General features: G+C 38.7%; 1 pseudogene; it reads left to right on the top strand.

The window, feature by feature from the left end:
• Nucleotides 1–3,513: 3,513 nt before the first annotated feature.
• On the top strand, nt 3,514–12,321 carry LOC139184858 (histone-lysine N-methyltransferase SETMAR-like; annotated as a pseudogene).
• The last annotated feature ends 2,181 nt before the right edge of the window (nt 12,322–14,502 follow it).

Genomic DNA, 14,502 nt, shown 5'->3' with positions numbered 1-14,502 from the left:
TTAGACTTAGAAGATATTTTCTACATGAAGCACCTTCATTTCTGCCAAAATGGCTGGATGATGACATGTCATATGTGAGCCAATGCCAACACTTATAGTCAGAACGGCAAACAAATACTTTGTTATATAGAACTCTATGGATTATTTACATGTTGCTTCCAGATCTCCATCATATCTCCTTTCTGGTCCAAGTCTGGCCTTGGATGTGGCCAAGTACAGAAGGGCTAGTCATTAAGTTTCCTGTGAGTTTTCAATTCCCCTGAAAAGACTTTTTAAAAAAGCATTATTTCCCAGCTTCTTTCACAATTACCTAAGATCATATTCCCATAACAAATCCTTTAGTTTACAATATTCATGGAGGTTCTGCTTCTCTGACAGAACACTAATATCGGTATTGGTATTAAAAGTTGTTCTCCCAATTTATTGGAATTGACATATATGTGCTACAATATATAAAATAGATAACTAATAAGGACATACTTCAAAGCACAGGGAACTCTACTCAGTACTCTTTAATGGCCTATATGGGGAAAGAATCTAAAAAAGAGTGACTATACGAGTGTGTATAACTGAGTCACTTTGCTATGTGCCTGAAACTAATACCACATTATAAATCAACTGCACTGCAATAAAAATTTTAAAAAGAACTGCAGTAATATTTATATACTATACATACAATGTGCTGCTGCTGCTGCTGCTAAGTCACTTCAGTCTTGTCTGACTCTGTGTGATCCCATAGACGGCAGCCCACCAGGCTCCCCCGTCCCTGGGATTCTCCAGGCAAGAACACTGGAGTGGGTTGCCATTTCCTTCTCCAATGCATGAAAGTGAAAAGAGAAAGTGAATTCGCTCAGTCGTGTCTGACTCTTCGCGACCCCATGGACTGCAGCCTACCAGGCTCCTCAGTCCACAGGATTTTCCAGGCGAGAGTACTGGAGTGAGGTGCCATCGCCTCATCGCCTCAAACAAAATCTCTTTTTGTTGTTTTCTTTTAAAAACATTTAAAGCGTGAATAGGAGTTGAAAAAGTATAGACATATCTTTCTAGAAAAGAAAGACATGTCTTTCTACATTGCTCTAAAAGGGAGAATAGAGAGTTGGAAATCTGGAACTAAGATTCCAGAGCATGTTGTTAGGGTGATGGGTATGATCCATCAGTGAGGGGGAAAGAGAGGAGATAATTGTTGGATGAAGTTTTTGAGGAGGTAAGAAGGAAGATGTTACTTTAATAATAACAATAGATCTTCCTGGGAGCATCAATATTTCATCTGATCCATTTCTACAGGAGTGAAAGCAGAAAGTGTAAATTCAGAGTAGAATTTTCCATTCTGATGATCTTATTTTCCTACTGACATTTGAAGCCAGTTTATCAGTTAATAGACAGTGAGGGAAGGATGGAGTATGGAGATTTTGAGGAAAAATTAGAAGTTATGAAATGATCTGCAATTGATTCATTAGTAAAATAGATTTCATGGCAATGTTACTTGCCTACTTGAGATTTGTGGCTACTAATTTAAAGTGAGAGTAGACACCCCTAAGCAGAAGTCTTAGAGTTCAGAACCTCCATCACTGGCTTCAGCCTCTCTCAGATAGTCTGAGACTTGATTCCTTCTAAGTCATCATCTAGATGTCCACAGATCTCCCAGTACTCTACAGAACATTAGTATAGCATTCTCTATCCACTTTCCAAAATATACAGTCAAGCAAAACAGGCCAAACACTTTCTCTGTTTAATATCCTCATACTTTGGGGATGAAGGAATAATTGGAAGGGGTTAAAAATCCCATGGATGGAGGAGCCTGGTAGGCTGCCGTCTCTGGGGTCACATAGAGTTGGACACGACTGAAGCGGCTTAGCAGCAGTAGCAGCAGCAAGTCAGGCTATTACATGGAAATGAGTCCCTAAAGCTCATTTTTCATTTGCTTCTTGCCCAGCCAAATATCTTGCACACTCATATCTGTTTCAGTCCCTGGGAGAAAAATCCCGTAAGATCTACTTTTTAAAATAAGAATTTCCAGGATTTCTTATTCATTTTTTCTGTTGCTTGCTCTAGACTATTGACGGTTGACTTAGAATCTGCTTTCCTGAATCCATTCAATTGTTCCCATAAATTTGTGTTTGATTTTCATTATCTTATATGTACATGTTGAATCAGATCAGATCAGATCAGATCAGTTGCTCAGCTGTGTCCAACTCTTTGCGACCCCATGAATTGCAGCACACCAGGCCTCCCTGTCCATCACCAACTCCCGGAGTTCACTGAGACTCACGTCCATCGAGTCAGTGATGCCATCCAGCCATCTCATCCTCTGTCGTCCCCTTCTCCTCCTGCCCCCAATCCCTCCCAGCATCAGAGTCTTTTCCAATGAGTCAACTCTTCGCATGAGGTGGCCAAAGTACTGGAGTTTCAGCTTTAGCATCATTCCTTCCAAAGAAATCCCAGGGCTGATCCCCTTCAGAATGGACTGGTTGGATCTCCTTGCAGTCCAAGGGACTCTCAAGAGTCTTCTCCAACACCACAGTTCAAAAGCATCAATTCTTCGGTGCTCAGCCTTCTTCACAGTCCAACTCTCACATCCATACATGACCACAGGAAAAACCATAGCCTTGACTAGACAAACCTTTGTTGGCAAAGTAATGTCTCTGCTTTTGAATATGCTATCTAGGTTGGTCATAACTTTCCTTCCAAGGAGTAAGCATCTTTTAATTTCATGGCTGCATTCACCATCTGTAGTGATTTTGGAGCCCAGAAAAATAAAGTCTGACAGTGTTTCCACTGTTTCCCCATGTCACCTTACAAATCATTTGCATGAGTGTTGACACAATCAATATAACAATATTGTCCATAATTTTCAATAAGGTAGCAGAAATTCATTTGGATTGAGTGACCTAAGGTAATCTGGAAAAAATTAACAGAATAGGATTTAGTTTGAATTCAATTACTTTCTCTGTAACTGTGGTTCCCAGACTTCATAATGCACCATAATAATCACCTGGAGTGTTTGTTAAAACATAATTTCTGAGTTCCAATTTCAAAGATGCTGATTAAATAGCTTGGGGATGATAGCTGAAAATCTAAGCTTCTAACAAGTTCCCATGGGGATATTGATGTGGCTGGTCCTTTGCAAGAGAACAAAATCAAGCTTTTTGAGGTTCTGCCTCCCCAATCTCACCTTCTGACATCAAGACCAAAAATCTTACTAGTTCTTTATATCTCCTAGTATGTAGATGATCTCTTTAGATGTGCATGCCCTGGTTGGGGGGTTCAATAAATGCTACTTCTACAGCTTAAACAGAATACTGTAATGTCTCCTTGCAATATTGTTTTTAAATTTCTATTAGGTTGGTACAAAAGTAATTGTGGTTTTTGTGTTGTTGAAATTTGCCATTTTATTTTGGGATACATTCTAAATAAATGAGGTTATGTTATACATTATTTTAATGTGTACTTCTCTATTTTTTCTTTTTTTACTAATGACATTACTTGCTGTTTACTTTGCATTTATTTTAGACTATGGAAATGATGTTAGACAAAAAGAAAATTCCAGCAATTTTCTAATTCACCTTCAAAATGGATCCTAAAGCAGCAGAGACAACTCACAACATCAACAATGCATTAAGTCCAGTAACAGCTTACAAATGTACAGTTGGAGTGCTGGTTCAAGAAGTTTAGCAAAGGAGATGAGAGCCTTGAAGGTGAGGAGTGTAGTGGCTAGCCATCAGAAATTGACAATAACAAACTGAGAGCCATTATTTATTTTTTTAATAAATTTATTTATTTTAATTGGAAGCTAAGTACTTTACAATATTGTATTGGTTTTGCCATACATCAACATGAATCCGCCATGGGTGTACACGTGTTCACCATCTTGAACCCTCATCCCACCCTCCCTCCCCATCCCACCCCTCTGGATCATCCACGTGTTCCCCATCCTGAACCCCCCTACCACCTCCCTCCCCATCCCATCCCTCTGGGTCATCCCAGTGCACCAGCCCCAAGCATCCTGTATCCTGCATCGAACCTGGACTGGCAATTCATTTCATATATGACATTATACATGTTTCAATGCCATTCTCCCAAATCATCCCACCCTCTCCCTCTCCCACAGAGTCCAAAAGACTGTTCTATACATCTGTGTCTCTTTTGCTGTCTCACATACAGGGTTATCGTTACCATCTTTCTAAATTCCATATATATGCGTTAGTGTACTGTATTGGTGTTTTTCTTTCTGGCTTACTTCACTCTCTATAATAGGCTCCAGTTTCATCCACCTCATTAGAACTGATTCAAATGTATTCTTTTTAATGGCCGAGTAATACTCCATTATGTATATGTACCACAGCTTTCTTATCCATTCATCTGCTAATGGACATCTAGGTTGCTTCCATGTCCTGGATATTATAAACAGTGCTGTGATGAACATTGGGGTACACGTGTCTCTTTCAATTCTGTGTATGCCCACTGCTGGGCATACACAATTTCAACCAGAATTGTGTATGCCCAGCAGTGGGATTGCTGGGTCGTATGGCAGTTCTATTTCTAATTTTTTAAGGAATCTCCACTCTGTTCTCCATAGTGGCTGTACTAGTTTGCATTCCCAGCAACAGTCTAAGAGGGTTCCCTTTTCTCCATACCCTCTCCAGCATTTATTGCTTGTAGACTTTTGGATAGCAGCCACTCTGATGGGCGTGAAATGGTACCTCATTGTGGTTTTGATTTGCATTTCTCTGATAATGAGTGATGTCGAGCATCTTTTCATGTGTTTGTTAGCCATCTGTATGTCTTCTTTGGAGAAATGTCTATTTAGGTCTTTGGCCTATTTTTTGATTGGGTCATTTATTTTTCTGGAATTGAGCTGCAGGAGTTGCTTGTATATTTTTGAGATTAATTCTTTGTCAGTTGTTTCATTTGCTATTATTTTCTCCCAGTTGGAAGGCTGTCTTTTCACCTTGCTTATAGTTTCCTTTGTTGTGCAGAAGCTTTTAAGTTTAATTAGGTCCCATTTTTTAATTTTTGCTTTTATTTCCAGTATTCTGGGAGGTGGGTCATAGAGGATCCTGCTGTGATGTATGTCGGAGAGTGTTTTGCCTATGTTCTCTAGGAGTTTTATAGTTTCTGGTCTTATGTTTAGATCTTTAATCCATTTTAAGTTTATTTTTGTGTATGTTGTTAGAAAGTGTTCTAGTTTCATTCTTTTACAAGTGGTTGACCAGTTTCCCCAGCACCACTTGTTAAAGAGATTGTCTTTTCTCCATTGTATATTCTTGCCTCCTTTGTCAAAGATAAGGTGTCCATAGGTGCATGGATTTATCTCTAGGCTTTCTATTTTGTTCCATTGATCTATATTTCTGTCTTTATGCCAGTACCATACTGTCTTGATAACTGTGGCTTTGTAGTAGAGCCTGAAGTCAGGCAGGTTGATTCCTCCAGTTCCATTCTTCTTTCTCAAGATTGCTTTGGCTGTTCGAGGTTTTTTGTATTTCCATACAAATCGTGAAATTATTTGTTCTAGGTCTGTGAAAACTACCATTGGTAGCTTGATAGGGATTACATTGAATCTATAGATTGCTTTGGGTAGTATACTCATTTTCGCTATATTGATTCTTCTGATCCATGAACACGGTATATTTCTCCATCTATTAGTGTCCTCTTTGATTTCTCTCACCAGTGTTTTATAGTTTTATATATATAGGTCTTTTGTTTCTTCAGGTAGATATATTCCTAAGTATTTTATTCTTTTCGTTGCAATGGTGAACAGAACTGTTTTCTTAATTTCTCTATTTTCTTATTATTAGTGTATAGGAATGCAGGGGATTTCTGTGTGTTGATTTTACATCCTGCAACTTTACTATATTCATTGATTAACTCTAGTAATTTCCTGGTGGAGTCTTTAGGGTTTTATTTGTAGAGGATCATGTCATCTGCAAACAATGAGAATTTTACTTCTTTTCTAATTTGGATTCCTTTTATTTCTTTTTCTGCTCTGATTGCTGTGGCCAAAACTTCCAAAACTATGTTGAATAGTAGTGGTGAAAGTGGGCACCCTTGTCTTGTTCCTAACTTTAGGGGAAATGCTTTCAATTTGTTTGCTGTGGGTTTATCATATATAGCTTTTATTATGTTGAGGTATGTTCCTTCTATTCCTGCTTTCTGGAGAGTTTTTATCATAAATGGATGTGGAATTTTGTCAAAGGTTTTCTCTGCATCTATTGAGATAATCATATGGCTTTTATTTTTCATTTGTTAATGTGGTGTATTACACTGATTGATTTGTGGACATTGAAGAATCCTTGCATCCCTAGGATAAAGCCCACTTGGTCATGGTGTATGATCTTTTTAATGTGTTGCTGGATTCTGATTGCTAGAATTTTGTTAAGGATTTTTGCATCTATGTTCATCAGTGATATTGGCCTATAGTTTTCTTTTTTTGCGGCATCTTTGTCAGGTTTTGGTACTAGGGTGATGGTGGCCTCATAGAATGAGTTTGGAAGTTTACCTTCCTCTGCAATTTTCTGGAAGAGTTTGAGTTGGATAGGTGTTAGCTCTTCTCTAAATTTTTGGGTAGAATTCAGCTATGAAGCTGTCTGGACCTGGGCTTTTGTTTGCTGGAAGATTCCTGATTACAGTTTCAATTTCCATGCTTGTGATGGGTCTGTTAAGATTTTCCATCTCTTCCTGGTTCAGTTGGAAAGTTGTACTTTTTAAAGAATTTGTCCATTTCTTCCATGTTGTCTATTTTATTGGCATATAATTGCTGACAGTAGTCTCTTATGATCCTTTGTATTTCTGTGTTGTCTGTTGTGATCTCTCCATTTTCGTTTCTAATTTTATTGATTTGATTTTTCTCCCTTTGTTTCTTGATGAGTCTGGCTAACGGTTTGTCAATTTTATTTATCCTTTCAAAGAAACAGTTTTGGCTTTGTTGATTTTTGCTATGGTCTCTTTTGTTTCTTTTGCATTTATTTCTGCCCTAATTTTTAAGATTTCTTTCCTTGTACTAACCCCAGGGTTCTTCATTTCTTCCTTTTCTAGTTTCTTTAGGTGTAGAGTTAGGTTATTTATTTGACTTTTTTCTTGTTTCTTGAGGTATCCCTGTATTGCTATGAACCTTCCCCTTAGCACTGCTTTTACAGGGTCCCACAGGTTTGGGGTTGTTGTGTTTTTATTTTCATTCATTTCTATGCATTTTTTAATTTCTTTTTTGATTTCTTCTGTGATTTGTAGGTTATTCAGCAGTGTGTTGTTCAGCCTCCATATGTTGGAATTTTTAATAGTTTTTCTCCTATGATTGAGATCTAATCTTACTGCATTGTGGTCAGAAAAGATGCTTGGAATGATTTCTATTTTCTTGAATTTACCAAGGCTAGATTTATGGCCCAGGATGTGATCTATCCTGGAGAAGGTTCCATGTGCACTTGAGAAAAAGGTGAAATTCATTGTTTGGGGATGAAATGTTCTATAGATATCAATTAGGTCTAACTGGTCTATTGTATCATTTAAAGTTTGTGTTTCCTTGTTAATTTTCTGTTTAGTTGATCTATCCATAGGTGTGAGTGGGGTATTAAAGTCTCCCACTATTATTGTTATTGTTAATTTCCCCTTTCATACTTGTGAGCATTTGTCTTACATATTGCAGTGCTCCTATGTTGGGTGCATATATATTTATACTTGTTATATCTTCCTCTTGGATTTATCCTTTGATCATTATGTAGTGTCCTTCTTTGTCTCTTTTCACAGTCTTTGTTTTAAAGTCTATTTTATCTGATATGAGTATTGCTACTCCTACTTTCTTTTCATCTCTATTTTCATGGAATATCTTTTTCCAGCCCTTCACTTTCAGTCTGTATGTGTCCCTTGTTTTGAGGTGGGTCTCTTGTAGACAACATATATAGGGGTCTTGTTTTTGTATCCATTCAGCCAGTCTTTGTCTTTTGGTTGGGGCATTCAACCCATTTACGTTTAAGGTAATTATTGAGAAGTATGATCCCGTTGCCATTTACTTTATTATTTTGGGTTCGAGTTTATACACCCTTTTTGTGTTTCCTGTCTAGAAAAGATCCTTTAGCATTTGTTGGAGAGCTGGTTTGGTGGTGCTGAATTCTCTCAGCTTTTGCTTGTCTGTAAAGCTTTTGATTTCTTCTTCATATTTGAATGAGATCCTTACTGGGTACAGTAATCTGGGCTGTGGGTTACTTTCTTTCATCACTTTAAGTATGTCCTGCCATTCCCTCCTGGCCTGAAGAGTTTCTGTTGAAAGATCAGCTGTTATCCTTATGGGAATCCCCTTGTGTGTTATTTGTTGTTTTTCCCTTGATGCTTTTAATATTTGTTCTTTGTGTTTGATCTTTGTTAATTTGATTAATATGTGTCTTGGGGTGTTTTCCCTTGGGTTTATCTTATTTGGGACTCTCTGGGTTTCTTGGACTTGGGTGATTATTTCCTTCCCCATTTTAGGGAAGTTTCCAACTATTATCTTCTCAAGTATTTTCTCATGGTCTTTCTTTTTGTCTTCTTCTGGGACTCTTATGATTCAAATGTTGGGGCATTTAATATTGTCCCAGAGGTTTCTGAGATTGTCCTCATTTCTTTTAATTTGTTTTTCTTTTTTCCTCTCTGTTTCATTTATTTCTACCATTCTATCTTCTACCTCACTAATCCTATCTTCTGCCTCCATTATTCTAGCATTTGTTGCCTCCAGAGTGTTTTTTATCACATTTATTGCATTACTCATTATATATTGACTCTTTTATTTCTCCTAGGTCCTTGTTAAACTTTTCTTGCATCTTCTCAATCCTTGTCTCCAGGCCATTTATCTGTGATTCCATTTTTATTTCAAGATTTTGGATCATTTTCACTATCATTATTTGGAATTCTTTATCAGGTAGATTCCCTATCTCTTCCTCTTTTGTTTGGTTTTGTGGGCATTTATCCTGTTTCTTTACCTGCTGGATATTCCTCTGTCTCTTCACCTTGTTTATATTGCTGTGTTTGGGGTGGCCTTTCTGTATTCTGGCACTTTGTGGAGTTCTCTTTATTGTGGAGTTTCCTCGCTGTGGGTGGAGTTGTATGGGTGGCTTGTCAAGGTTTCCTGGTTAGGGAAGTTTGTGTCAGTGTTCTGGTGGGTGGATCTGGATTTCTTCTCTCCAGAGTGCAATGAAGTGTCCAGTAATGAGTTATGAGATGTCAGTGGGTTTGGAGTGACTTTGGTCAGCCTGTATGTTGAAGCTCAGGGCTGTATTCCTGTGTTGCTAGAGAATTTTCATGGTATGTCTTGCTCTGGAACTTGTTGGCCCTTGGGTGGTGCTTGGTTTCAGTGTAGGTATGGAGGCATTTGATAAGCTCCTGTAGATTAATGTTTCCTGGAGTCAGGAGTTCTCTGGTGTTCTCAGGATTTGGACTTAAGCCTCTTGCTTCTGGTTTTCAGTTTTATTTTTACAGTAGCCTCAAGAGTTCTCCATCTATACAGCACCACTGATAAAACATCTAGGTTAAAGATGAAAAGTTTCTCCACCGTAAGGGACACCCAGAGAGGTTCACAGAGTTACATGGAGAAGAGAGGAGGGAGGAGGGAGATAGAGGTGGCCAGGATGAGATAAGGTGGACTCAAAAGAGGATAGAGCAAGCTAGCCAGTAATCACTTCCTTATGTGTGCTCCACAGTCTGGACTGCTCAGAAATGTTCATGGAGTTATACAGAGAAGAGAAGAGGGAGGAAGAAGACAGAGGTGGCCAGGAGGATAAAAGGGGGAATCAAAAGGAGAGAGACAGATCCAGCCAGTAATCAGTTCCCTAAGTGTTCTCCATCATCCGGAACACACAAAGAGATTCACAGAGTTGGGTAGACAAGAGAAGGGTGAGGAGGAGATAGAAGCGATCTGGTCAAGAAAAAGGAGAGTCCAAAGAGGGAGAGAGCAGTCAAGCCAGTAATCTCACTCCCAAGTAAAAATGGGTACTGAAGATTGGGTTCTTAAAGGTACATAATTGATAACAAATACCAAAAAGCAAAGATTAAAAGTCTAGAGTAGAAGTTGGATTTTCAAAAATACAATATTAACTAAAAAAAAAAGAAACAAAGTCACTAATATTATTATATATATACATATATATAAATATGAAGTTTGCTTTAAAAAATAGGGTCTCTCTTTTTTTTTTGCAAAGTAATAGTAGGTTATAAAGATGAAAATTAATGGAATAATAGAGGACTTAAAAAGTAAAAAAAAAAAAATTAAAGAATGATAGTAAAAATATATCTAGGACTTTCTCTGGTGTTGTTGTGGGCAGTGTGGGGTCAGTTGATTTCAGATAGTTCCTTGATCCAGCTTATATTTCTCAAGATCTATAGGCCCCTTCCTATGTTGTCAGTACTAACTACAGGGTTTTAATCTATCGTACCTGTCACTTCCAAGGAGGTTCCCTCCGGTTTAGCTTCTTCTGTTTGCTGGTCCCTTCAGTGTCTAATTTCCGCACTGACACAAGGGGGCGGTGGTGGACACTTTATTAGGCTCACTTGTTCAGTTGTGCTGTGGGGAGGGAGGGACACTGCAAACAAATAACACTGGCATGTGTTCGCAGTGTCTCGGCCACACTGGGTTTGCCCCCACTCACGGCATGTGTGCTTTCCCTGTCTACACTGCTTAGGCTGTAGGTTGCTCTGCCGGGAACTGTCTGAAGCCGGCCCTGGGTTGTATGCACTTCCCCCGTCTAACCTGCTCAGGTTCAGGTACTCAGGTAGTCCTCAGAGGCACAGACTCGGTTGGGCCTGCATTTTATGCCCTTCCCAGATCTGAGCAGCTCAGGTGATCAGGTGTTTGGCGAGCACGATCGCTGCGACTTATCGCCTCCCCCGTCCTTGCCACTCAGTTTTCTGGGTGTACAACGAGCGCACCTTCTCAGGCAGATGTTGACCGTCCAGAATCCCAAGAAGTCTTGGTTAGCAACGAAGCCTGCTTGCGGTTTGGTAGATAATGTCTCTCTGGGGCTGCAATTATAATCCCACAGTCTGGTTTGCTAGCCCAAGTTAGTTCCCTCCGATTGCCCTCAGGGCATTCAGGCCTGGTCCTTACTCTAAGCAATGCAGCCAACACCTCCCTGCCCAGCCCCCGCTTGCTAGTGGCAGATGCAGGAGTCTGCACTGCTTCTCCACTGGGGGAGTTACCGCTGAGCACGTAATCTGTGGGTTTTAATTATTTATTTATTTTTCCTCCCTATTATGTTGTCCTCTGTGGTTCCAAGGCTCACCACAGACTCGGCAGTGAGAGTGGTTCCTGGTGTTTGGAAACCGCTCTTTTTTAAGACTCCCTTCCCGGGACGGAGCTCCGTCCCTACATCTTTTGTCTCTTTTTTGTCTTTTATATTTTTCCCTACCTCCTTTCGAAGAGAATGGAGTGCTTTTTTGGGTGCCTGATGTCCTTTGCCGGCCTTCAGAAGTTGTTTTGTGGAATTTACTCAGCGTTCAAATGTTCTTTTGATGAATTTGTAGGGGAGAAAGTGGTCTCCCCGTCCTATTCCTCCACCATCTTAGGACTGCCTCCGAGAGCCATTATTGAAGCTTATCCTTTTACAACTACACAAGAAGTTGTAGAAGAACTCAACACAGGCCATTCTATGATCATTCAGCATTTGAAGCAAACTGGAAAGGTGAAGGAACTCAATAAGTGGGTGTCCCATGAGCTGACTGAAAATCGAAAAACTTCTCCTTTTAAAATGTCATTGACAACAATGAATCATTTCTGAATCAGGTTGTGACATATGATGAAAAGTGAATTTTGTATGATAACCAGCGACAACCAGTTCAGTGGCTGGACAGAGAAGAAGCTCCAAAGTACTTCTCAAAGCCAAACTGCACCAAAAAAGGATTATGGTCACTGTTTGGTGGTCTGCTGCTCATCTAATTCACTACAGCTTTCTGAATCCCAGTGAAACCATGGCAGCTGAGAAGTATGCTCAGCAGATCGCTGAGATGCACCAAAAACTGTGGTGTCTGCAGCCAGCATAGATCAACAAAAAGGGCCCAGTTCTTCTCCATGACAATGCCCGACTGCAGTCACATAACCAATGCTGCAAAAATTGAATGAATTGGGCTATGAAGTGTTGCCTTATCTGCCATACTCACTTGACCTCTCACAAACTGACTAACAAACTGACTTCAAGTATCTCGACAACGTTTTGTGGGGTAAACACTTCCACAGCAAACAGGAGGTAGAAAATGCTTTCCAAGAGTCCGTGGAATCCTGGAGGCATAGATTTTTATGCTACAGGTATAAACAAGGTTATTTCTCATCGGCAAAAATGTGTTGATTGTACTGACTCCTATTTTGATTAATAAAAAATGTGTTTGAGCCTAGTTATAATAATTTAAAATTCACGGTCCTAAACCGCAATTACTTTGGTACTAACCTAATAGAAGTTACTCTTGGAAGGGTACCCTGTTAATACTTCTACATAAACATCTGTGATTTATAGAATTTAGAGATCTATAAAGATCTATAAGACCTATAGAATATAAATTAGATATTTATAGATTTTTATAGATCATAGATCTATTAGATTTCAAATAGAAATATTAGATTGCTATTCTATAGATCTAATTTATATGCTATAATTTATAGTTATATTCTATATTCTAGAAATATAGGTTCTATACAGAAGATTTATAGAATTTCAGTTAATAAACAGTTCCTCTATAAGAAATGAACCTGTAACATGTCCAGGTATCAAGAGTGAAACATGCTTGGATGTCTCCTCTAGTCTCTACAGTGTGGGTTCCATTTTCCCCAACTGTCTTCTCAAGGCATTGATATTTTAAAGTCAATCATTTATTTCAAGTAGTGTTCAGTCTCATGTATGCATGAAAAATGAAATTATTTTTCACAAGCTACAAGGGACATGTAATTAAGTTGATCCCAAGAGAAGCTTCTAGCCCCTCTAGAGAAACATATAGCCCAAACTAAATACTACTTTGCCATTTTATATACAGGAATTGAGCACCCATGGAGTTTGGTATCTGCAGAGGCCTGGAACCAGTCCTCCAAGGATACTGCAGGATGTCTATATCTAAAACCCCAGCTGAATCTCATGTCTTAAGTATGAAAAATGAGTCTTCACATGTAAAATGTCATTTTGAATTTCATTATGTTTATCTTAATGCTTAGATATTGACAAGATTTTAGACACCAGTATAATCAATCCTCAGGAATATAGCTGCTTTTTCTTTTTTCCTTTTACTAATTGAAAAAATACAGTGGGAAGATACTTTTAGACAAATGAAACAGTCTCCAAATAAAACTGACTTTTTGCCAAAGATTTATTTGATTGTGAGTTATGACAATCCATTAGATTTTCTCACTTTAAAAATAGTAGATTTGAAAGTATACTTTGACATAGTACATTGTATACAAAAGATATCTAAAAAGCATTAAAAGAACCTAAGAGAGTAAGCAGTTTTCATTAAATTGTCAAGAAAGATTTCTAAACAATAAAACAAAGTCATATCTTAAAAATACCTTAAAAAAGTATCAACTCAGATCTGTATTTTGTGACAGGAGACATGAAGATTAAATGGCATCAAAAAGACATTATAATGCCATTGAAGATATTTCATTTGGTTTGATTTAAAAAGTATAAATTCCTAGAACAAACTGTCTTAATTACAAGTAATAATGTCAACAAAATCTCTCCTCCTATGCATGCATGTGGCTCTACATTTCAATTTTTTTTTTAATTTTTTATTTTTAAACCTTACATAATTGTATTAATTTTGCCAAACATCAAAATGAATCCACCACAGGCACACATGTGCTCCCCATCCCGAACCCTCCTCCCTCCCCCCTCCCCACACCATCCCTCCTGGTCGTACCAGCGCACCAGCCCCAAGCATCCAGCATCGTGCATTGAACCTGGACTGGCATCTCGTTTCATACATGACATTTCACATGTTTCAATGCCATTCTCCCAAATCTTCCCACCCTCTCCCTCTCCCACAGAGTCCATAAGCCTGTTCTATACATCAGTGTCTCTTTTGCTGTCTCGTATACAGGGTTATCGTTACCATGTTTCTAAATTCCATATATATGCGTTAGTATACTGTATTGGTCTTTTTCCTTCTGGCTTACTTCACTCTGTATAATAGGCTCCAGTTTCATCCACCTCATTAGAAGTGATTCAAATGTATTCTTTTTAATGGTGGAGTAATACTCCATTGTGTATATGTACCACAGCTTTCTTATCCATTCATCTGCTGATGGACATCTAGGTTGCTTCCATGTCCTGGCTATTATAAACAGTGCTGTGATGAACATTGGGGTACACGTGTCTCTTTCCCTTCTGGTTTCCTCAGTGTGTATGCCCAGCAGTGGGATTGCTGGATCATAAGGCAGTTCTATTTCCAGTTTTTTAAGGAATCTCCACACTGTTCTCCATAGTGGCTGTACTAGTTTGCATTCCCACCAACAGTGTAAGAGGGTTCCCTTTTCTCCACACCCTCTCCAGCATTTATTATTTGTAG

The sequence above is a fragment of the Bos indicus genome, chromosome 9 (assembly GCF_029378745.1).
Source record: "Bos indicus isolate NIAB-ARS_2022 breed Sahiwal x Tharparkar chromosome 9, NIAB-ARS_B.indTharparkar_mat_pri_1.0, whole genome shotgun sequence".
Taxonomy (NCBI): Eukaryota; Metazoa; Chordata; class Mammalia; order Artiodactyla; family Bovidae; genus Bos; species Bos indicus.
This window is presented reverse-complemented; position numbering and strand designations above follow the sequence as displayed.